General features: G+C 41.9%; 1 protein-coding gene across 6 annotated transcripts in view; it reads left to right on the top strand.

Annotated features, from left to right (window-relative positions):
- FAM107B (family with sequence similarity 107 member B) overlaps nucleotides 1–22,391 on the top strand; it is a 75,601-nt gene that overhangs the window by 38,164 nt on the left and 15,046 nt on the right. The window contains exon 1 of one of the 6 annotated variants that reach the window (XM_015873711.2): nucleotides 16,172–16,508. The exons of the other annotated variants lie outside the window; for them this stretch is intronic. The gene's annotated coding sequence lies outside the window, so the exon portion shown is untranslated. Of the gene's footprint in view, nucleotides 1–16,171; nucleotides 16,509–22,391 lie in introns of those variants that run through there. 6 annotated transcript variants of the gene reach the window in all.

Raw genomic sequence — 22,391 nt, 5'->3', positions numbered from 1 at the left:
GTGATGTTCTCTGGTTGTGGTGGCCTTTATCCAAGGATCATGCTCAGGATGCTGATGGCCACAGCTCGAGCATCCTTGCCCATGCACTGCTCTGGCTGGCTGCAGCTAGTTGGCCATATCCAGTAAATTACAGATGCTGTCAAGTTTCCCAGCTCTGCTTTTTTGCTGGAGTCACTGCAGCAAGAAAGCATTTTAGGAGCATCTTTTTTGTCATCAAATTACTCCTTTGCTATCTGAAAAGTGCAGATGAAGGATGACTCCTCCCTAAACGAAAGTGACTCTCCCAGACTCTTAAAGCAGCTGAAGTCCACTGTGCGTTAACTGTCCTGAGCTTCATTACAGCTCCTTCCAGGTCCCACAGGAACGTTTAAAGCCATGGATGGCAGCCTCTGGTAATGGCCAGCAAAGGGAGGGAGAGGAAACAACATCTTGAAAGCTTATTCCCTGCAGACAGAGAATCCCAATGACCAGTAGGTGAAATTCTCTGAGAGCAGGGACTTCCCAAGGCTGCTCCGTGGGTCACAGGAAAATCCATCATTTTTTCCAGCCCACTTTTTCATTTCCTGGCTCACCATTCAAGTTACATTTCCTCGTAAGTGTTATTTACATTTGCAGCTTTAAAAATAGGATAAGCTGTCCTATGGCAGGCTGCAATACAGTGCTGGTCATTATTTTAGAGATGACCTCTGCTTTGCCTCTTGCCCTCTTATGTAGAATCAGCTCACTCTGATTACTTACCAAAAAAAACTTACAAAAGTTTTGTGAACTTTTGCTTTGCTGCTGAATTCTGCTGCTATTGTGACCAGACAAAAAATGAGTTCAGACAGAGCTCAAATGACTACTGAACTAGTTCAGATCTCCTTAATGGAAACCTTCCTTCTCTCAACCATTTTGCACTCATTTTAATTAAGCCATAAAACTTCATGTGTTTGTCCTTCGTGAAAACAAACCCAGATCCTCTTCTGTGTTAGTTAGAGAACAACTCTGGTTCTTTCCCCTGTTTTTGTTTTGTATTATTTACTGCATTGCTGCTGGAGTAGCTGCTCAGGGTAAAAAGACGCTGCTTCTCATCGAAATGACTTAAATCTTTCATAAAGGGCAATGTAAACCAAACTCTTTGCGAAACGAGTTCAGCATCCATTCCAGCTCAAGCCTTAAATAGAAAGCATGGATCATCTTAAAAGCCATTTGGACATGATAGGGTATGGAAGCGATAATAGATTTCAGCAGCTGTGGAAAATAAAGGAGAATGACTGACTGATTCTGGCAAAAACTTGTGTCAGTTTGTAACTTGGGGTGTATACATACGATCTTATGAGACAACAACTCTTTGCAACTGTGTTTAACACTGAGAGGTAGGTGAGCATCAACCTGTATTTACAAAATCCTCTGCTAAGTGTCTTTCAGTTTGTTTTCTTTTCCTGAGGCTGAGGTGTGCCAGCATCAGCTGTATATCTTACGTGCATTCCATCTCTCCTTTTGTGTTCTTGGTTTGCTTTTTGGCTACGGGCTGATCTTGTACTTCAGGGTACAAAGATCTCAGCTGCACAGTCAGTGATGTGGAAAAAAAACACTCTATCTGCTTCCGAGCTTTTCTCTGCACTCCGTATGTTTCCTCCAGTTTTGGAAGCAGTGTGATGTTGTCCAAGTTACTTTGGCAGGTTGTGAAAAGCTTTTTTTAAAAGGGTCATTCTGGTGTTTTGGCAGCAAAAAAAGTTTTATCTTCTGTCTCCATGATTCCAGCAAACCTGTGGCCGCTGCAGTGTGTGAGTTCTCTCCAGTTGCTGTGATGATGTTTTTCCTTTCTCAAGGCACTGCCCATGTTGCCTTTTTGCCTTTCCTTTCTTTCTTTTAAAAGAGGGTATTTCGACCCAGCACTCTGCATGCGTGCAGTAAATGACTCTTGTTGAGATCAATGGTTTCCTGTGTTTTATTAGCACTCCAGTTTCAGCTGGTCCCGTAATCTCACGTTTCTTTTTATAACTATTTTATAAGGAGAAGGACCCAATTAAAGAAGTTCAGGTTTCTCTGTTTCAGTGCTGTTATCCTGTCCCTCATTGTAACAAACCTGCCCTGGCTCTCTGCTGTGCTTTGTGAGCCTCTGGCATGTTCCCCCTGCACTCTTATGTTTGCACTGGAAGCTTCGGCAACCATTTATACAGCAGTATCTTTTTGACCATCTATGCCTCCTTTTATCCTGGCTTGTACACACGAGCACATAATCCAGTGTTTGGTCTGTGCATTTAACAAACAGGCCTACATTATTAGGTGGTTCCACATCTGTATGCCAGACTGTTCCTGACACTGAAAATTCCCAAATCTGGTGGTGTGCTGCCCTCATCTTTGGCTTTTGGGTAACGTGGCAGCATCATGTGCCAGCCCTGAGAGCCACGAGGCATGAAAAGATAGGGGAGAGAGGGTGGTAGCTACTGTAGGCTGTCAGGGCAGCTTCTTCTTACTTGACTTTCTACTGAGCATAGAAGTTTTTAAGACGATGTTTTAGAGGTGATGGTTCCAGTAGCAAACTCTATATGCATCTCATTGTGGGTGCTTATCTCTGCTGTGGTCTCCTCTGCTTTGCTCTTTAACTGGGAACCAAATGGAGAATGGAAGCAGCTGCTGTTTGTGCCTTAGCGTTGCTGTGTAGGCATCCTGCCAACGTTGTGATACTGAAGCACGTCCTGACCAGGATCCTCTGTTGGGTTCTGAGATGCAAACACTGTCTGTACATTCAGGACTGACAAAGGGCCTGTTGTAGGGTGAATGTGTGTGTGGGGATAGGTCTCTTAAATACCATACATTGAAACTTTGTGTTTAAACTGGATTAGAAATACATACTCAAAGCCAGAGAAGGTTAAGTGTACTAGTTTTAAAACTGGAATAGTGACCAAAAAAGATCAAATTGTTAACTTCAGATGATAATTGCTTCTTTAAAATAAATTTGATCTGTCACCAACATACATCCAACCTGCTTCAAGTGATTGCATTTAAGTAATCAAAGTCACTTTTGCAGTGCTGATTTTGCTGTCTTCACTTGTTTTAGTGCAACTTTGATATGAGTAGCTGCTGAAGATGTATTTGCTTTGAATGCTGAAACTGAATCATTTTCAGTGCTGCAGTAAGATTTTGAATAACTATGGTATCCAACCAATTAGTGCATCTTACCTGCCTGTTAAGCAAATAAAATGCTCATATTACAACAGCCCTTCTGCAGAGTGCAGCTGGAGTCATAGAAAAAGCTACAAATACTTCACAGTCAAGACTTGTGCTTAAATCATTTTGATTTTAGCATCCATTCACTCCCAGAATACAAATCAACACATATTTTTTCCCCCTGATGTCGTCTTGAATCCTTTTTAGTTGAAGTGAATAATGGAAGCGTAGGATTATTTTGTGGCTGTTCCTTGCTCTGTTCTAAAGCACTGAACCCACAGACTGCAAGCTTTGAATATACAGAGATAGCTCCTAGACACACATGAGTACATTTCAGTGTGCATTGTGAAGAACCTTTGTAGCCTTTCAAGGGAGGACTACTTCAGGTAAAAGCATGTTTGGAAATGGAAGCTTGTTATGACTTCTTTCTTAGATCTAACAGATGCCTGGGTAAAGGGAGTTAGTAATAAGGAGGAACTCTTAAAGCTGGTTTCAATTAGATTTCAAAGATGATGGTTATGGTAGTGATTTACAGCTTCAGGTTTCTCTCCACCACCACAGTCAATGAGTGGTAATCTAACATGAGGTTCTGCAAGTTACTGGCTGGTCTGTTAAAGGCTGTGTGCATGGTGAAGCAGATGTTTGAAGCAGATTTACCAGGTTTCCACTGTGCGCCTGTGTCTGCCTATGGAGGTAGAAGAGATGATGGGTGTTCCTCAGCACAGGATTGTTGTAGGTTTGGCTGACATGGGCCCATCAGATATGCAGGTTTTGGCTGCTCATCCTTCTGGGCTGAGGTGGAGGATGTCCACCAGCTGCCCCAGTAAAGCTCTGGTTTCTGAAAGGTAATTGCTGGTCGTGTCCCAGTGCCTCTCTTCAGTGCCGTTTTGATTGCTTTAAAAGTTTGTCCCTGCTTCCCTTTGGTTCTGAAGACTTATTACCCATTAACATAGAAGATGGAACCACTGAGGTAAGCAGAAGGGAGGCTTTGAGTCTGTGCTTTCCCATGTCGTTGCCAGCTGGTGTCCTGTGCAAAAGACAATCAGGAAGACGGTGACTTTGCACAGTCTCCTTCTTCAGTCTCTGTGACCCTCTCACGTGCTTCTTGGCTTTCTGGAGAAGAACATGTGCTTCTTTGCATGTTTGCTCAATAAATAAAAGAAATATGTATCAAGTATGTTTTCCTCCTTGGAGATCTGTAAGGTTTTTTTTTTTTTTTAAACCCTTACTATTTATCTGAATATTTGTTATTATCAAAATCACAGTAGACTAAAAAGCACATTCAATTCCATCTGGGTATGATTGCTGCAATTGTTGTCTGGCGTTATTTAAAGCCATTCTATCTAAGTACAAAACCTAACCAGTGGCAGAGGGAGAGAGTCTGCTAATGAGATTACAGGGGGAAATATCAACAAATGAAATTCTCTGTTGTGGAGACTGGGAAAGGAGGAGAGCAATTTATGCAAGATAAATGAAAAGAGGCCTTGGTTTTGCAAATTAATTGAGGATTAGAATTTGTACTTTAAGCGATGGGACTTGATCAGTTAGCAGAATTACAGTTCTATTGTTAACATATGTGAAATAGACTTAAATGTTCAAAACACAAATATTGAAAGCGTTTAAGCCAGATGCAAAAAGAGGAATGGGAAGAGGTGCTATTTTTCTGTATATGCTTAAGGTTATAATCCTGCTTCCTCACGTATGGCAAAATGGCATTGTAATGCAAACGTAAGTCTAATTAAGGAAGTGAAGATTTCTCATCATAATCTGATGTGAAGTTAATGCAGTTGATCAGAAGGGGTTAAGCTGAAAGCTAAATAGAACGATCTAAAGGCTTTTAAAGCACTGCATCTTTTGGTAAATGCAGTGAAACTGGTTTGTCTGGCATGGTGGGCAATTAAATAAACAACAGAGATGTGCTTATGTCGTTAAAGCTATACCCAAAATAAAGCTGTATCAGAAAACCTGAATTAGAATAGAACCAAAATGCATTAAGATGCGGGAGCAGAGGCCTTATTATGGAGTAGTTTTGAGGACACAGAACCAGTGTGGGTCAGTTGTGCTGCTGTTCAAGGCTGTAGTCCATATATCAACTATAGTGACCAAATAAAGCAGTAAATAGTGGTGGGAGAGGAAAGAAAGACATGTTTATGCAATAATAAAAGAACTAAAAGAACTGTCAAAGTTTTAATGCGTTAATATCATATCACTTCAGTGCTGGATAGTGTCTTTTAGAGTTTATAGAGACTTGTCTTCATCCCATCTGCCATTATAACTGCAATGTCTCTGTCTTCCTTCCAGCAAGAAATGTTTGTAGAAGGTGATATGGAACAAAGCTGAGCCAGAGCCGCATCTCTGGAGCACAAGAGCTCTTTGTTGTCTGTAGTGAAACTGGTGACCAGACTCCCTGGCACATGAGGTGTCTGGCCAGGTGGGAAGAACTCATGGAGATGCCATCTGCTTTTCAGGGCAGTTCCTAGAACAGCTTTGGATAAAGCTCTCAATTGCCCTTCGAGGACACAGAATGCATTTATTTATTTATTTATTTACTTATTTACTTATTTTTAATTGAAGCCCTTTAAAGGGTACTTAATAATAAATACGCCTTCTCTTAGAGGTTAGAGATCACCAAATTATCCAGGCTTACCAAATGAAAACATTTTAATTTGCTTTGGAAATTAAGACAGCAGAGCAGTTCAGTGTCCGTAGCACCCACCTCCTATTGAACTGTTTCAATATCAAAGAGCTCTCACTGAGGATAAGGTTTCTTTTTGTTTTACATGGTCTGTATGTCACTTTGGTTCTTGAAATCTGTATATACCTTTCTCCCATGATGATCTCTTTTGTAAAGGACTTGTGCATCTTTCTGCTCCTTCTCACCTTTGTGCAGGCATCTGATCAGAGAAAGAACTCATTTATGTCTTGGTACAGATATATATATTTTTCCTGTAGATATGAATAAATCTGTCTTTATTTTAGAAACATTTGCACAATGATAGCACCTATTAGGCATAAAATGCTTCTTTTATCTCCTTTAAAAAGAAATCCATGAACTCCTTAAATCAATATTATTGCTTTTCGTTCTCTGCCTTCTCAGTTTTGCCTGTTGCTTTTGTTATATTCACTGTATGAGCTTTTCATGATGGTATTTTCCTTTCAGAAGTGGCCTTGTTACTCTCCCTTGCTTTGTTTCATCTGCGGCGCACGCAGTAATATGATAGGGAATTGGGGACTAATAGTTTCAGAACAGCTCAGCAAGTAATGTCTTTAAGAATCATTTTCTTACTATTTGTTGGGTTTTTTTTTTTGAATGGGAAGAGGGTTTTCTTATTTTTGCCATACCCACTGTCTCTTGTACATTGAGAGCAGTGGTGATTTACTGCCTTAACCTGAAATTTAGCAATCAAGTACATTGGCTCTTTGGCTCTCAAGCCCAAACTCCTTCCCCATGGAGGGTTAGTTTGATAATGACAAAGAAACAAGGATGGTGATGAGATTGACTGGTTTAGAGAAGTAGGTAGATGTTAAGGCTTGGCACAGAAGAACTAAACATATAAAGGACTCATAGTGCGAGTAACCTTCATGCACTCACTTTTATCCATCCTGCCTATTCTTTTTGCAGTCCCGAAACTAAATTCTAATGTAGTGCAGATCTTTATCATCCTCTGACACTCCTTTATCAGCAAGGAGATGGACACAGCTCTGACACTGAGCCCACAAACCATACAAAAGCTGGTGAAGCTGCAGTTCACTGCTGGTGTGCTGAGCTCCACTCGAGTAAGATATTACTAAAAATTGTTTCAATGAATGACAAAGGATATGTTTGTGTGTATTTGTATATCATAGAACTGAAGACTTCACTTGTGTGGCTTTAACCACATGCACAATGCAAACACATTGCTTTTTTTTTGCTGCAAACATACTGGACTTAAAAGAAGTGCAAACAGATGCAAACAAGAAGGATGACTGGGATTGTCTAATCTTCCCTGCCAGAGTTTGGGTCATCTTTTTCCAGAGAGGGAAAATTCAGCAGTGTTCAGTGAGTGCTTAACTAGACTGAATTGGAAGTTACTGTGCATCTGGAAGTGGAACAGATGGTCAGATGCAGCAGAGTTAACCTTAAGGTACTCAGCTGGGACTCACAGGATCTGCCTTTAGTTCCCTAAGTTCCTACAGAGCTTTGGACAGATAACTTGATTTCTTTTTTACAGTCCTCATCTTACTGGCGCTCCACAGAGTGCCAAGAAGTCAAACTGGGAAATACACAGTGGATGAATGCAGGCTCCTACTCCTACCATTAGCTCTGGTCCAGTTGTGGAGGCAGTGAGGTAGGGAGAAACATCTCAAGAAGGCAACTTCATGCATTTCAGATGATAAATGAACACACAAATGTGAGTTTCCCAGGAGCTGTGGTGTGTCCTGCCTTTCTTTTATCAATTAATGGCTTTTCTCTACCATGGGTGACCAGCTGCATGTAGTGGTACCATGACTGCCTCTGGGTGTTGGCGCTGGTAAACTGATTTGAAACAGATTTCAACCTTGCCTTCTAAAATGTATTACAAGGTATTATATATTTCTTTAATTTCTTTGCAAAATGGCTCAAAGGGCACAAAGTTCTTTGCAGGCAATCAAGGAATCCCTGACTGAGGCATGTGCCTGATCCCAGTGGGTGTGCTCCTCTGATGTCCTCATGCTGGTCCTTCTCTTGCTCTCTCTCTTGCAAGTCACTTGCAAGATGGATGTGCTCATATGAAGGGCATCTTTTGTAGCATTTATGTCCTGGAGGCTGACTGTAGTGCTACATGCTACATGACAAACTCAGATGATTTCCTTTTTTGAACATGTTTTCCTTTTGTACCCATCCTATGCTTCAAAGTATAGAATCAAGTTATTCAGAAAAGCTCTTAAAATGATAAGGGAGGGGATGGTGATTATACTGGTGTCTAATGATGAGTCTCATGCTAATTTAAACACACATTTATTTTGAATTTATTTAAATAAGTACAACCAGGGCCACGTTTCTCAAGACCCACAGTGGCTTTTAGGTCTTGAAGAACTCCTTGTGTGCATGCACGTCTGTAACTCTAAACATCTTTCATATAAATCTAGATTAATGAAGTGCCTTGAGAGTGCTTGTCTATACGTGCACTTAACCTAAGCGGATGGTGATTACAAGGACAGGCTGAGAGCTGGGGCTGTTCAGCCTGGAGAAGGAAGGCTGTGATGTGACCTGAGAGAGGCCTTTCAGTATCTACAGAGGGGCTACAGGAAAGAAGGGGACGGACTCTTGAACAGGGTCTGTGGTGACAGAACAAGGGGAAATGGCTCCAAGCTTAAAGAGGGGAGATTTAGATTGGATATAAGGAAAAAAATCACTTACAGTGAGTATGATGAGGCACTGGAACAGGTTGTCCAGAGGTGTGATGGATATCCCATCCCTGGAGACTTTTAACGTGAGGCTGGATCAGGACCTGGGCAACCTAATCTAGCTGTGGTGGAGGTCCCTTTCAACTCTAAGGATTCTATCATTCTACAGTTCCATGATTCTATGATCTGAATACTTTATTACAGAGAGACTGAGATGAGCCTGTAGTTTTTAATTTAAATAAACTGGGACTGACTTTTATATGTGACCAAATTGTGCTCACGTGTCTACTTGCGAGGAGACTGTCACGCATTTACAGTCTGATCTCATTCTCCTCCAGTGGGAACAGATGGGGATTTTTGAACTCGGATCAAATTCCTAGAAAATCACTGCACTGACATTTCAGGAAGGTGTGAGAGGAAGTGGGAATGTGGATGGCAGAGGGTGCGACAGCAGAGGATGCTAAAAGGAAGAAGCAACAACACTTTTCCTTCGCTTTATTCAACTCTGTGGGGATGACTGTGAATATAAAATATTTCGCTGTAGTAGAACAAACACTTTTTTGCCTTGCCGTCAAGGTTCAATGTGAAAAGGACCCTCTGCTTGATTTCTGGTGCCCTTTTGTAATTAGCTCAAAATGGTAATTCTCAGTGACGCTTCTGGATGTGAATGCATGAGTCTTCCTCCCTCTAATCTGCTTGGGAATCCTGGCTGCCTTGCGGATATTTTGACATGTGAAGAAGATGGGACTGGGAAGGTATTTCCTCTGCCTTCCCCTTCACTTGCTGGCCCTATTCCCTGGCTTTAGTACTGCTGCTTCTATCCTGTAGAACCTGAAAGGAAAAGCCCCAACTCACCCCTATGGGTGCCATCGCATTGGACCTGAGGTGTAAAAAGTCTGAAGAAGACTTTGCTGCCTTTTATTATCTAATGGAACACACAGAAATGTATATTTTTATTGTAAAAAAGAACAAGACACTAAAATCACCACCAAGATGTTATATTTGGTCATGATTACTTAAACGTTTTCCATTTGGCGATGCGATTCTTCTCTTTTTGACAGGCTTTTCTCACTAGTATGGCAGGGTGGTTATCTTGTTTGTCCACAGCTTTTCTGACCGAGTTCCTCTGGTTTTGTTTGGGGTCTGGAGATCTTGTGAGCAAGCTTCCAAGTTGGTTAACCTTAATAGAAAACATGCAGTGTTTAAGAGAACAGCATGTGCTTCTGATGGAACAGCTTCTCGGCACAAAATTCCCTCTTCTCTCTGAACATTAAGTATTCACATCTGAGAAGGTCTGATGGCTTTGCTTGGAATTGTGTGGCTCGAGCCACAGAGCCAACAAGATTTTGCGTTGGATTGAAACTGCTGTATTGTATCAGACTAGAACTGCCTCTTATTTGTATTTATGAGATACCTACTCGCGTGATGGGCTTTTCAGAGCACAACTGAACACATCTTTTGTTCTCAGTAGTAGTGCAAAAACTCTGTGTGTGTGAATGTGTGATATAGAACTGAAATGAGCCGTGTCTTTGGAAACGGTTTGTGGTTGGTGAACATCGATTTTATGGTCTCTTTTTAAAGTTTCAGTTTATCGGTTGTTTTTCTTCCAACAGAAAGCAAAAATATGCAGCTTGTGTTTTTCAAGTCTTGTGGATCTGATGAACCCACACAGCAAGACTAAAGTAAGAAAGGGAACTGTTGCTGGTGGGTGACTGGATGTGTGCAAGAAAACTGGCAGACAAGTAGGCTGCAAATGTGGCACTTCTACAATGCAAGATGCTTGAGTTTTTATTCACAATACACAACTCTGACTAGCATGGGCTGATCTTGTGTGCGTATCTACAGCACAGAGTCATTTGCTGCTCACCCAGGTACACAAGGCTTTTGTGCATTAACTAATGGCTTCCTATTTGGTGCTCCTTTATGATAAAGGTGTGGGAATAGACAAGACAGGAAACATCCCATTGCATTGCAATTTTAGCCTTCATTGGAAGTGACTTGCAGACATAACTCTGCTGTCAGTATACTGAGCTGTATCCTCAAACTACAGCAGCTTCTACATGCTTCTGGCATCAGTAGGGTGCTGTGCTCTCTGCTTCAGAGCAATACAAACCACGTGCACTTCTTACCAGGCACTAATTCAGCCCAAAGGCCTTCTGCTCCGCTATGGAACGTTGTGGCCATCTGGCACTGTTGGGTCAGCAAAGCAGTTTTGCTTCATGATGCACCAAATAAAAGAACAATCAGCCTCGCTGCTGAAGCAGCTGCTTTGGGGCAGCATGTGGGCTGCCTGCTCTAACATTTGTTCTCTGTGTGCAGCAGATAATAGTATCCCTTGCCATTGGATCTCTTCCTTGCGATGGCACAAGCTGGAGCAGGACACCTCCTGCTTTACTGTGACAACTGTCCTTGCTGCATCTCAGAGTACAGAACAAATGTGTCACAGCAGACCTCACTGGTAATTTCTTACATTTTTTACTGTCTCTTTTTCAGGCCTGCACAAATGTTGGGAGTGTGATTTTCTTTTAAACTATATGATACAGTTCCTCTTACGAGTCTTAAATTAACTCTTGTCCAACAAAGACCCTCTTGTCTGTTATACATGAAGCATATGCTGGCATCTACTCCGTTCTTTTGATCAAGTATTTGGCAGTGTAATGATGTATGTCAGGTTGTTCCTCCTCCTTGTACCTGCTGAAAGATTTGCCCCACAGTTTATGTCTCTCTGTGGTTTTTGATTTAGTCAGCAGTTGGAAGATGCACATAAATATTTGTGGGCAAATTATGTAACCATCAGGCTTCAGAATCTGCACTCAATTCTTTACTTCACTTAAAGCCAGCAGGGTTATATTTAGTTTGCTGGTAGCTAAATAAAGGTAATATCCATTCATATGTGTGGATTGAATAAAGGATTTGGAAGAGTATGGAAGCATTTCATGTGTGAAATGAAACTTTAGGAATCCTAAGGTTTTGGCAGTGGAGAGGTTAATGGTTCGTGACAGAAAGCTTTGTAATTGTCCTCTGTTTTGGAGGAACTGGGCCTCAGGGGACCTGCCCAAATAAAGGAGGGTCCTTGCATTCTGCCTGTGTTGTTACTGCATTCAGTGGGAAGTCAAGACCTAATAAGAGGTCACCTGGTATCATTGCTTTTAGTGCTGGATGCAGGAGCTGTTGTTAGAGGGGGGCTGTGTTACTCCAGCTTCTGGGTCTTTGTTTTTGTTTTTCCAGTTTGCCAATTGCTCCATAAAATATTCAGGCGCACCAAGTGAGTGAACCTGATACACAAGGAATGAGCTCTGTCTGAAGTGACACAGAAGTCAGGGCTTCTGTAAGCAACGTGAAGAAATGTCCCCGCTTCTCACTTGCATCAGCTGGGGGAGATGTGGCTGCAGCAGCAACTGGCCGTTCCTTGCAGGAGTGGAGCAGTTGCTTCTACTGCAGCTGCCAGTGTTAAAGGGTTGGACCTTGGTGATGGCATGAGCTGAGACAGGACTCCTCCTGCTTTACTGGAACAACTGTCCTTGCTGCATCTCAGAGAATGGATCAAATGTGTTGGAGCAGAGCAAGCAAGTACCATGAGTAGGCAGCTGTCGAGAATTGGAGCCCTGAGCACAACCACATTGCTAACAGGGTCACTGAGAGGCTCCTACATGGGTCACTGCAGGTACCCACCTTCCAGCTGTGCAGAAGGAGCAGAGCCACCAGAAACACTCCTCATTTCGTACTTTTCTTGGTAACGATGTAACTTGCAGAGGGTTTATAATCCAGAGAACCGAGTTGTTCCAATTTAGTTTTGATTTTTATTGCTTCTAAGGAAATGCTTTGCAGGGCTCCATCTCATTAGTGCCTCTATTCAGAGTGATGATCCAAGCAGGGGAACTAATAATAGTGTTTAACACTGTTGCTTTTGATTTGAGAACTGCATAAAGAGCGATGCAGAATTAAAGTACTCAGTATTTCGAGCTGCTTTTTGTAGTCTGAACTCTTTGTGACAAGAGACATTAATTTTCATGCAGTCGTGGAAGAAAGCAATCGGATAGCTATTTCTAATTGTGAGCAGTTTGGAATGTGATACGTGTGTGATGTAGGAGAGACTGATTAGACTCATTATGACATGAAATGAAAATGTCAGATTGCAAAAATAAGCGATGGAGTTGTCACTTGTTTTTGTTACACTCTGCCTTTTATGATGTTGAAAAGGGATCATATACCACCTCCCTCCCCCCCCAAAAAAAAGAACCCAAACCATGCAACCCTGAAAGAACATCAGTCAATCCCAAATGATGTTATCCTGCAGAACATCAGAGAAGGGGAAAATACTCATAATTATTGGGGAAAAAACTGACTCTCAGGAGATGGATGAGTGGAATTTGTTTGAATAATTGAGTGAAAAGAAATAAACAGAAGGGGAAACAGACTTTTCATTATGATTTTGTTTCTGATATGGTCAACTCTTGCTCTAAAAAATAATTAATTCTCCCTGAATATATTTTCTAGTATCCCCAAGTTAGCAAAGGCCCAGGTCTGTATTCACTACTGTTTAGGAACTGGCTGGCTAGTTTGATGTTCTGTATATACATCAGCACTAACAATCAAGCCCCTGGAGCTTAAAACAAGCTGAGTAACCGGGTTTAAGTCAGTTCTTGTTTTGGACTGAGATCAAGAATGAAACATTTTGGCTCGGGACCGTCAGAGGATGGAGACATGAGGAATGCTGAGGTGCTGCAGCAGCTTGCTGTGGGGCAGGGCTGCTGTGAGCAGCCTCTTGAAGTTCCTTCCAGCCCCATTTTCTGTGATTCTGCAAAAACATGATTGCAGTGCTTGTTAACTGTGCAAAATGCTATAGAAACATTGCTTTCAGCAACCTGGATGTGCTTGGTGTCTGCTTGAATCGTTTTAGTTGGTGAGGTGTCATGGATGCGTTGCTGCAGGTCTCCAGCGCTGCCACACATGAAGGTGAACCCAGGCCATTGCCCTTGGCAGTAGTTCTGCATATGTCAGCCTATGGAGAACTGTAATATCAACAATTGAGCACGTTCCAGAGTGAGTTGGATAAGCTGAGGAAGATTAATTGATTTTAATAGACTACCTCCAGCTCATTCCAGCTCAGTGTAGAACCTCACATTATTTATAGTAGTTCTTAATCTGATCGTGGAATCTCAGTGTAAAAACATGACATTTTGTGAGTGTGTGGCTCTCGGTCTCCTGGCAGACCTGTAATTTCAAACTCCTCAATTCTCAGTACCCGGAGTTGAGCTGCACATCAAGTGGCTTTTATTTAAGAGTACAGATTGGCTGGGCTATTTTAAAACAAACTAACAACAAAAAATAACCCTGCCCAAACAAAGATAACAACAAAAAACCCTCCCAAATAAGACCCATATCCAGACCTTAAGAATATTAAGTTGATTCCCTGGAAAAAGAGTGGTGTAAGACTCTGTCTTCCGCCTGTTTAATAGTGGGAAATCTCTGTTCCAATATATTTTTAAAGAAGCGGTCTGGGAATGGCAGTGAAAACGTTTCAAGTATTTCCATGCAGCCCAATTTCTGGAGAATTTCTTCTGAAATTCATCTCTGGTATAAAAACATCTCTGGGCCAGATTTATCCCTGGGGTAATTTTCTTTCATGTTAATAGCATTGCAGGAAGGGTGATTTTGGCTTGTGCTTCCATTTATAAAATGGGAAACATGTATAACTACAACCCGTCTTTACACAAGGTATATTTCACAGGGGAAAAAACACTCAGGATTATATCATTACTTCGTTAATTTAATTATAACAGCAGATGCGGCATTTAATCTATTTGACTTTTGTTATTGAGTTCCTAAATCCTACTCAAAGCATGTTTTGATTTCCCCCAGCTACAGCGCAATAAACCTCACAGCTTCTTGAAACCTTGAGCAGCTGAGCAGCTTTGCAACTTCCTCTCTCTCTCTGCATCAATAATGTAACCTTCTTGCTGCTAGCACTTTGTTTTGAAACGAGATGTAAATCTGTCTTTCTTGCTGCTCGTACCAACAACTATTTCCTCCTGTGCTCTTTTTTTCCCCCCTTACTTTTAAGTTAGAAAATGCTCAAAGCTAATTTAAAAGCACAGCTCTCTCAGACACAGTTTAGGCACATTTGTGATCGGTGGCATTTGGGGTGTGTTTAAGAAAGCACTTCTCTTCAAGGCGTCTCTCATATTGGAAACCAGAGTAGTAAACTAGTAAGTGTTACTTGTGTTTGGTGGCCTGGAAATAACAGAAATATTTCCATTGCTGTTTCCACTCCTGTGATTTATGCTGCCTTCAAACAGAAATCTCTGCCTCCTGCTTAATCAGGATGCTCAGAAATGAGACGTTTCCAGCTGTGTGGGGGTGGATGCCCATGGGTTCTCTTAGGGGAGCAGAAGTTCTGCCCGAGGGCTTCCTGTGGCTGCTGCAGTGGTTGGCAGAGCTGCAGGGCTCTGTGGTCCAGCAGGGCTCAGTTGTCTTGGCTGTGGTATCTCAACATTGGGCTGACTTGGGCAAATCAGAACAACCACTCTCTAAAGGAAGTTTTTACCCAATACTAAGATAAATGGAGTTGGTCACTTCCTGGAAGTGCTTATCTTTATCTCTCTCTCTCTTTTTTTTCTTTTCTCCTACAAATAAAGCCTAAACAGGCATAAACCAGCTCAAAGCAGCAATGTAGAGATGTTACATCTTTTAGATGTCAGTGTTGATTGACAAGGATCACACTCAGTAGCTGTTTTTTGTCCTTCTCCCCCCTTCCTTCGTGCCCTGGTTCCACTTTTTGAGTAGCCACTTCCATGATACGAACTTGGTGCTTCATAGGCTGTTTTCAGGTGGAAGGGAGCCACAACCATCATCGAATCTGACCCTTGGTTCCACACAGGACCACCCAAAAATTAGACCATATGTCCAAGAGCATTGTTCAAACATTTTGGCAGCTCAGGGCCACAACCACTGCCCCTGGGAGCCAGTTCCATGCCCCATCGCCCTCCAGTTAAAAACCTTTTCCTAATCACCAACTTGCTCTTGCTCTGATGCAGTTTCTGGCCAGGTTTGAGTACTTGGGAGCTGGAAGAAGGAACATCCTTTTACTTTTGGTACTGAGGATTTTCTGGGCTCAGCAGCAAGTTGAAACGTTGGTACTGCACTACTCTTTGGCCTCCTACGTGAGGGACAGAAAGATTATTTATAGCATGCAAGCACTTATGACATGGTAATTTAATGCAGTGATTGGTGAGATTTTTTGACTCCTCATTAGATTTCAAATGAAAAAAAAAGATGTGTCAGACTCAGTGACCTGTCCTTCCTCCCTTTTGAATTGATTTCCAGGCATAAATTTCCTCTCTTTTCCCAATCACTGGGACTTTCTGCAGTTGCATCATGGTTTGATTACCTTCCTGTACAGGGGGAGAGGGGGAGCAGGTAGGATGGGTTCTCCCTGATTCAGCTTCCTTCTTAATGCAGCAGTTTGCTTGAGCACACGGTTTTAGATGACTGCTTTAGACCTACAGCTTGCTTGTCCCATGCGGGCATTTCTTATCTAGATAATTAATCCACAAGGTATTGCAGACAATGTGGTGAATAATACAGGAAATGATTAAACTGCTTACTTTCCACGGTTTTATGTTTATATAGCGTGTGAAGCCTGAAATATCCGGCACACAGGAGATAGAACAGAAAGCAGTGACAGGTTGATGTGTTCAGTGTTATTGTAGTTTATGAAAAGTTGGGGTGGAATTTTTCACTATTTGCACTTTTTACTCTAAGAGACCTTTCCCAGTGCTGCCAAAAAGCAGGCGGGGGAGCCCAGGCCCCATGGGCTTCATGTAATCCCAGAGGAAGAAGGTGAACATCTCTGGAAACTGATTGAGGGCGATGATAACTGACATTAGTGATCAGGGTAGCTGCTCTCATTTGCCCCCGGGATCACCATGCTAATGCTATAAGGAGCTTGCTTGCCTATTTTAGCTACAGCAGTTGAAGGCCTAAAGGTAGGTGACATGAATGCTTCTATAAATATGTATAGTTTTAATCAAGTCTTTGTTTATATTTAGATAATATAATAATGGTATAAACAGAGGTAAGAGGGGGATATATAAAAGATGTTGAAGATGGCTGTGACAAGTGGTTGTTGTCATCAGTTTTTAACTGAGGTCTTGGGTAAGAGAAATAGAAGATGTAGACATCTTAACTATGCTGAATAGTCTGAAGTATTTATATCCCTGATGTAAAGAAGGAGAGAATGAGATGTGAGAATTCAAATGACGTTCTTCTTGGTCTTTCATGTATCTGCCTTACTCAAGTACCATACTATCTCCTCCTGTTTCTCAAACCATTTATTGACGTAATGCAGCTGTCCTGTGGGATTTTGGGGGGAAGGGATTTTTTTCCCCTCTAAAATGGATGTCACCATTCTCTAGCACTGGAAGTAACCTGAGCTTAAAGAACTCTGAAATTCTGCATAAGTCTCCTTTAAATTGCTGTAGCCTCTACAAACTTCTCATTTAGGACTATGCTGGAAACAACCAACAAACGTGCTGATCTCCCCAGCAGTGAGACCAGCATTTCTGCTGCTGGACAGGCACATCAGCCGGTGTGTGTTCACATAAACCCCTGCTGCTGACTCTCAAAGTTCATCCATTTACTTCCAACTTTTAACATTCACACGGTCGTTTTTATCACTGTAAGCATTGCTTTCCTGGAAGTACTGCTTTTTTCAACGGCAGTAAATGTTTATGCTGAATAGAAGCCATAGGAAAACACAGAGCACAGTAGGACGTGAATCAAAATCAATTTGCAGACATACATTTCCTGTCTCAAAATGCGGACCACTGTAGAGCAGCAAAGATTTATTGTTTTTTCACTAGGTCCTAAGGTGTATGTTTAATTGTGAGAAGGAAGTGACTCTTGAAAGAGGGTATTGAGCTTGAAATGGTGCAGTTGTGAGCCGAGCTGCATACAGAGCAATGCCACAATAGTGTGTTGTGAGGGAGGTGATAGTTCTGCTCAGACACATGGAAGATTCCATCTTGCACTGCCTGCTTTGTAGCACTGGACTTGTAGTGCTGGCAAGGTGAGTTCTGGTGATGGAGGTGCCCACTTACCTTTGTAAAGTACATTTATAACATGAGCTCTAATGAAACTCAAATAATAATGATTGAAAAGTCATTTCAATCAGCTTTCTGTGACCCGTTCCTCATCGCCTGCGTACATCATGAACAATGAGGAAGCTGGGTTGTTTTTTCTTTCCTGATTATGTTATTAAATAGGGAGATGATTGTATTTTTCTGCCTATGCTTTCTAATCTGATGTTAGCTGTTACTGAAATTCCAACCTCTTCCTACAGATTGCATTGCTTTGGTTACAATGCTGTAGCCGCACACGATTCCCTATAGCCTGTGCCTGTGCTGTTGCCTTTGGCAGCCCTGGAGACTTATAGGTGAGACAAGAAGCAAAACACAGCACTCAGGTTGGATACTAGGAGGAATTTCTTCTCAGGAAGGATGGTGAGGCATTGGCACCGGCTGCCCAGGGAGATGCCCTGGAGGTGTTCAAGAAAATGCCCTGGAGGTGTTCAAGAAAAGGGCAGATGTGGCACTGAGTTACATGGTGGAGATGGGTCAGCAGTTGGACTAGATGATCTTAGTGGTCTTTTCCAACCTTAATGATCCTATGATTCTATGATCTGTATAGGGGAAGGCTGCTGGGTAAGTTTTGATGGCCTGTTTGCTTTGATAGCCGAATGCACTGAAGATCTGCTAATGGATCCTTTGTTGCATTTCTGCACAGCTTATGGGATTGTTTTATTTTGGATCAGTATTAAGGCACGTGGGACACCATACCCTGTGCAAACTGGCTGTTGGCTAAGCAGGCTGTGGAGGAATTCTGTGCTTATTATATTGTATATATAGAAGATATGGAACAAAAATAAAAGGTTTTTGACATTGGTGTTGAAAGATTAACATTGTTGTGATGAAACAAGACTTAATTGCCACAAACGGTTCCTGTAATTCAGATGGTAACGTAGATGTTAAACTTGCTTTGATGAAGTGTCTGAAGATGCAAAACTTGCGCCCTGCTGAGCGCTGAGATGACTGAGGAGTGCACGCTGCTTTAAGGAGGACAGGTTTTGATAAATGAGTCTCCATCTTATTACTGACACGCTTGAGAAGAAAGTGCTGTATTCACCAGCGGGTAGGAAAGCCCTGAGGCTCCCAGCTCTTATTCTGGCCCCTCATCCTGGAGACGCTTCTGAGGACAATATTTCCCAGTGCAAATTAGGAAAGCATGCTTTTTATGTGTCTGGGTTTGTTGCTTAAATGAGAAATCAATAGACAAACAACAACCAAAACGCAAAATCTTGTGACTGCTAATAACTAGGGAAGGAAGAAATTCATAGAAACAGGCGTGGAGTGAAAATGGCAGTGATGGTCCTTAAGGCATAAGAATTAAAAATCCCATGCAATTCTGTTGTTACACCAAGAGAAAATTCCCAGCTGGTGTGTTATTAGTTTTAATCTCTTTCTAAGCTTTCTTCTGTGTATGTGCTAACCCATAACTTAGCAGCTTATTTTAAACATCATCGGTTTCGTTTCCTAAGCTTCAGGCAGCCAGTTACCTGTTTGAATTATGCCTTTTGACTCTAAAACAAGCGTTTTTTCCATCATAAAAGTCTGCTTAACATGAAACGTCTCCAATTTTTTGTACAAAGCGCTGCCTATAATAGAACAAAGCATAGCATTGTCATAATTTATGATGTCTCTTACCGATCTGCTCACCCAAAAAAGCATGTTTTTTGCTCTGTGCGTTTGGTATCCAACATATTGTCTTGTGCTGACAACCACAGCCTGTTCCAGATTAATTTAGGCCCAAGTGTCCTGCTTAGCATCACAAATCCAGTACTTGGTAGGGCTGAGAATAGAGTCTCTCTCTTCTGTCATGACTCAGTTCCTCACTGTAATTACGGGGCAGCTCTCCTTCTGTCATGACCAAGCCTGCTATAATGAACAGGTCCCACTTTATTTTTTGATGAGTTCTCCTTCCTTAGTGATTCTTCTGCAGTTTTGAAACTTACTTCGTCAGTGAAACGTAGTAAAATAAAGGTCTAATAAAAATAATAATTAAAAAAAGGAAATGCTGAATTTATGCTTTAGCAATATTTGTTAAGCAAGGAGGTCGAGGAAGTCATTCTATTGCAAGAGAACGGACCAGGTCTGTTAGATGTAGAAACTTGAGCCATGGAGAACACTAGCAGTGGCAATGCTTGCTGCCCTGACCGAGCACGTTGAGCTCACTGAAGTGCTCTCAGCATTCACCAATGACCATTTGTTTAGTCTCTTTTGATTCCAAAACAGAGACATGCTTAAAAACCACAATCATGTAGACTTGCTGCTTCCTCAGACCTTAACCAGCAAGAGAGCCAAGTTGTGACCTAACACTGGTTTTATTCCCCAGCCAGTGTGTTTAGGTCCATTCTTTGCTCTGTATGAATCTTGTGCAACCCTTTCTTCTTTGGCTTCTTTTTCTTTGAGGTTTATCTTTATTTTCTCCTGCAAACGTGAGGAGACAGGACCTCTGTGAATTAGCATGTGACTCCGGGATGTGGGTAGTTTGTTTTAGTAGCTTGCTGGCCCATTTCTTCCGCAGCACATAGAGCAAGTGATCTGTCCTACTGAAACCCCAAAGGAAGGAAGCAAGGGGCAGAGCTGAGGGGCTCCTACTGATGCTGGTGGCACGGCTGGGCCCCTTCATCAGTGCTGCAAAGGGAGGACAGGCTATGATTTCCCTCCAGGTGGTCTGTCAAGCAGAAAGGTAACAATTGTAGGAAATTCCTGTCACCAACTCAAGCTTAACAAACAATCCCTTTGTGAGAGACTGGGGTCGTCCCTCCGATTTCTTATTTATTTTTCTTCATGAGCTGTTGGGAATTTGATGAGCAGTTCCTTTATGGGGGGATTTGTACTGCCAGAGTATAAGCTAAAATCTCACCTACGTGCTTGCTAAGCTGGTGTGACTGCTTTTGGTTTAGATGTTGACATTGTGGGTTCTTCTTTCAAGCAGGGCAGCTCAGCTCTGTGAGGAGCACATCGACGTGGTGTTCGGATGGAGGCTTGTTTCTTCAGAAAACAACGCCCTTCCTCTGCGAGCAAGGCAGGCTGTGCTGCCCTTTCACTTGCTGTGTACCAACTGATATGCAGCGCTGCCCTGGTTTCCAAGCTTCCTGGTTTATGGGGTTGCAGTAAAAGCTGCTGGCTGTAGCTGCTCTTAAAGAGCATGTGAAAGTCAACAGCTTTGACAGATGTGACCCAGAGTCAATAGTTTTGCTTTCTATAATTTCCTGTTTTTGAGGGCTCTGAGTCTTTTCATTAAACAGTGAAGAGGTGATGTTTCTGTAGATGCATTGTGGCACATTGTGTTCTTTCAGGTCCCCTGTTAATCGCCTTTGCAGTTTTGTAACTTCATATGTATCAAGCTTGGCTGTCTGAAAGCCATCTATGTGTGCCATGGCTCCTATGTCATACATCTTCTGAAGGCTTGTTCTGACTGACATGCATTCTTACACCCACAGTTTCCTTGTAAATCCATTATGGTACATTTGGTTAAGGTCACGGGGAGGGTGTGGAACAACCTATTCTGTTAATTTCTTGCTCTGCCTCCCATTTGGAAGATCAGGTCATCAGTTTTACTCAGGCCTTTTCTTTTAGGTCTTTCTTCCTTGCCTTTGTAGTGGTGCCCTTTTGGACTGAGTTGAAGTGAGGAGCCACATACCTGAAATACATCTCGGAGTGCTGAGAGCAGATAAAACAGGTCTGGGCAAGGAAGGGTGTCTCTTTGTGGACACAGCACAGTCTGGAATGTGGATGTAGTTGCCAGAGCCAAAATCAACTTGCAGAGGTGAAGGCTTTATTTCTTTCCTATGAGTAAGCTGGGAATGTATTATCTTGGAGTAGTGATATGTATACAAAAACTGTTCCTTTTTGTTTCCTTTTCTCTGTTTCTAAGAAAAGATATTCTTTGTGTTAAGAAATGGAAATCATACAATCATAGACTGTCGTGTGTTGGAAGGGACCCATAAGGATCATCACATCCAACTTGTCAGCAAAGAGAGAACTTGGAAAAAACAATTTTACTAGCACAGATGTTTTGGTTTTTTTTCCCTTCAAGCCAGGAAAGGATTTTCTTCCTGGAAAAAGGAGAGAACTTGAGAGGTTGAGTTGGCCAGTAATCGATTTGTATCTGCCTGGTCTGAGGAAGTACTTGGTTTTTCTCTAACTACCTAGAAATATACTTAGGAAATGGGCAAATTGCACTGAAAAACGCCGCGTGTTTTTCATTATGCCAGTGTTTCTAAATGTGTTGAAAATAGTAATCTTTTATGTCGAATTTCTTTTAAGTTGTCATTCAGAAACAATGTACACCCATTATTAACGAGGGGAGGCATGACAGCGCAGCAGATCGTGCTGTGCCATAACTCCAAACAGAGTGCTGGTCTATCCCAGATATCAGCATGAGGCACGAAGCAAGATCTGGAGCTTCACTAAACCCTCACACTCCAAAAGGCAAGAGTTGAGGATTTACAGCACTGGTGTAGCTTAAGCAGCATGTAAACTACTCAGCTCACTTGGTCTCATTTTTGCTGCTGTTCCTACTTAATGTAAACCTGATTAATGTAAAGATTCTAATTTTCAGATATCATTTTAAATGCTTATTAATTGCATTCATAGACTTACACATTTCTAAAATTAGAAGGGATAATTATCCTGTAATTTAATCTCTCCATGTGATTGAACTTCCTTTCACTTCGTACTACAAGTCTTTCAGTCACTTTACTATAGAATCATAGAATGACCTGGGTCTAATCCCTGTCTCCAACC

The sequence above is a fragment of the Coturnix japonica genome, chromosome 1, assembly GCF_001577835.2.
Source record: "Coturnix japonica isolate 7356 chromosome 1, Coturnix japonica 2.1, whole genome shotgun sequence".
NCBI classification, from domain to species: domain Eukaryota; kingdom Metazoa; phylum Chordata; class Aves; order Galliformes; family Phasianidae; genus Coturnix; species Coturnix japonica.
This window is presented reverse-complemented; position numbering and strand designations above follow the sequence as displayed.